Source organism: Sceloporus occidentalis, unplaced genomic scaffold (assembly GCF_023333645.1).
Source record: "Sceloporus occidentalis isolate IW3139 unplaced genomic scaffold, rSceOcc1.0.p SCAF_63, whole genome shotgun sequence".
Taxonomy (NCBI): domain Eukaryota; kingdom Metazoa; phylum Chordata; class Lepidosauria; order Squamata; family Phrynosomatidae; genus Sceloporus; species Sceloporus occidentalis.
Window position 1 is genome coordinate 4665859 of NW_028317043.1, and position 3185 is coordinate 4669043.

Consider the following 3185-nt stretch of genomic DNA (forward strand, 5'->3'; position numbering starts at 1 on the left):
GGGGTTCTACAGGTATAAATACACAGTTAACATCTTAGTGTCCAGAGGAAACCATTCTTCAAGCCATGGTTCCCCAGAGCCCCCCCCCCACAGGGAGTGTTGAAGGGTCACTCTTCACGAGTATAAAAATAGCTCTCACCATGTTTAGCTCTGAGGTCCAATTAGTTGGACTGTCCAGCTTTTACGTTATAATTAATATTAAATAAAATGCACCCTAATTAAATGGCTATTTGCCTCTGTTATGGATATTTGATTCTATTGACTAAAAGTAGCTGTTACCATCTGTAATAAAAATAATGAGTTAAGTTTAACCAGAGGAAGGATGGAGCCCAAACACTGCATACCCCAAAGAGCTGCAGGACTGGCTTCCTTAGGCCCGTTTACAGGGCATTTCATGAAATTATCTGGATTTTTTACCCCAGAGTTCTGATGTACTCTATAGTTTAGTAGACAGTGCCCAAAGGCAAAATTGCTTGTATAGTTGTGGAAATATAAAGCCATATTATCATTATTGATTTAGATAGCACCAACATATTCTGCAGCCCTGTACAATATTGACATTTGAGACTTTTCAGACTGTACACAGAATTGCGGGCATTTTTAAGAATTGTTTATGTGCCTCTATCTGTCTGTCTGAATAATCTAATCCATTCAGTAAATCCTTAGTGGTTTAACAAACAAAACGTGCTGAAACTAAATATACAGCATGTAAATATACCAGTGGAAGTTTTAAAACATATTTTATTCTATTTAGTCGAGCCCACATGTGGCTAAACTTGGAAGCCAAGAAGGCATGTGCCATGGAGGTGCCGTCTCATTTAACTAGATTGTTAAAATTTTAGCATTTTGGTCATCTTTTTTTTAGATTTGATTTGAATATTACACGAGCTGGCGGAGTATTACAGGGTCTGGTGGACAATACAGGGAATGGAGGAGACTCATATAAAACATATTATCTGTGGCTACAGAGGCAGACAGGAATGTGTGTGGCTTATCTCGCTCACGGCATACCGGTCCATGCACTCCTTTTACTATCAAACACAACATACGGTTAGCTGCAGATTGTGTAACTTTTTATTGGGCAGCTTTCAAAAGAACTGGTCTGTATATGTTTACAATATTACACAATGTTATTTTACACTATTCTTTGTGTAGATATAATAGTTCATTACTCCTTTCCTGACTCCAATTGAAATGCTCTGGAAAAATCACCCATGTTTATTTTTAATTAAAAATGCATGTCTCGCCTACATTTATCCTTTTGGACAATTCATATTATTATAATTATAATTATACAGTACTTTGCTTTCATTTTTTTTAAAAGGCTGTTGGTTGCATTATTGCCTCTAGATGGCAGTATATCTCTTCATAATACCCGGCACTAAGCTGCTCTCACACCCTTTTCTATACCGGGAGAATTATCATATTTTATTTATTATTATTATTTTTATTTATTTATATAGCGCCAACAATTTACGCAGCGCTTATTCAAGGGGTATGACAAGACTAGAATTGGCAGACTAAGACAAACCGATACATTAGGTGGAGAGAGCCCGGCTCGCAAGCTTACAATCTTATCAAAAATAAAATGAACACTAGACATTTTGTTACGAACCTTCTGATTATATAGCGCTAGCATTTCCACCATTAGCATCCAAGCAACGGATCACACAATCAGGGACCGATGACTAAGAGTATTATTTGTGGAAGAGGGGAGTTTAGCAACTGACTATCAGGCCACCAAGAAGCTACCTTCAGATTTTGGGAATTAGCAATGTCATGAAACAAGGCTGATCTGCCAGAGGTAAAAAAAAAAAACTAAAACTCGTAATATATCCATCTCTTACACTATTTTAATCTATAAAATACATATACTGTATGTCTAAAACAAATTATATCAGTGTTGACAGAGGCAAAATGTAGCCAGTTTTTGGCAGCAAACATGTTTAATGCAGAATTATTACCATTGAGTTAAAAACAATGTTTATGTCAGCAATAAAACATATTTTATTCGTTCCATATTAAAGTTATAGAGATTTTAATTTTTCAGCCCAAATATCTACCAAATGCATAAAAAGCACTCGTCACGTAAATCTCTCTTAATTTCTCATGATTCCCGGTTATCAGGACATTGGAATTCTAGTTTCAACCCAAGTAGGAAGTTATAAAATTCTGGATTCTACCCGCATGGTTTGATCAGACTTCACATCAGCCTCGAGAGCCGCAGAAACAAAGTATTTATCACGTGAAGCACAATATTAAAATAACGGGGGCTTTTTTTATTGATGCGTAACTCAATAATATTTTATACAGGCTCAGGAATAATCTAGAGCACAGCATCGTCCTTTAATGATTCTAACATCTGTGTAGCTGACAGGTCCATTATAACAAAATAAAATTGATGCTCTAAAAGAGCCAACTAGAACGTGGGAGAGGGATCACTCGCTCTAGTCATTTGAGCCACAGCTATGTGATTCATTTCACCAGCTTTAAAATAAACTCCTTGTTCAGTGCTAATCCTGACCCTTAAAATTTAGACTGACTTCTGGTTCTAAAATTTCTGGTCTTTTAAAAAACTTCCCTCTTGTACTTCGTTGAATCCCATCAGGCCAGGACCACCTGGCACACCGGGCAAATCCCGGTGGGCCGCCAGCACCACCACACATTCACTCACCCTGCCACCAGTAGACGGATATCCCTGGCCATACGCTACGGGACAGTAAAAATGTAGTGTTCAGCCGTATGTATCCAGCCGTGGGCCTTAAAGTACCAGAGCCACCTTGTCATCGCCAGTCTGGCCCTAAATCCCATTATGTATTTAAATGTTTTCATCATTCTATGTACCAAAACTTAAGTCGATATCCAGAGGACATAACTATGATATGTGTTTATGCTTTACTCATTGGATTAATATTTATGTTAATTAAAGACAAGATTTTCAGACCAATGCTCATTATATCAAGTCAAAAGCAATATTCTTGAATCCTTATCTTTTAATTTGAGTAATTATTGTGATATTATATACTAAAAAAAAATTACTGGAACATCACAGAACAAAAGCTTTTGCAGAAAAAAAAACCATACTGAGCCAATATAATACTTAATGGGTTTATTGCACAGTCAGAAGAACTCTGTAAATTAGAACCTGAAGGATACAAAAGGAATTTTCGATGATGACGTTTGTA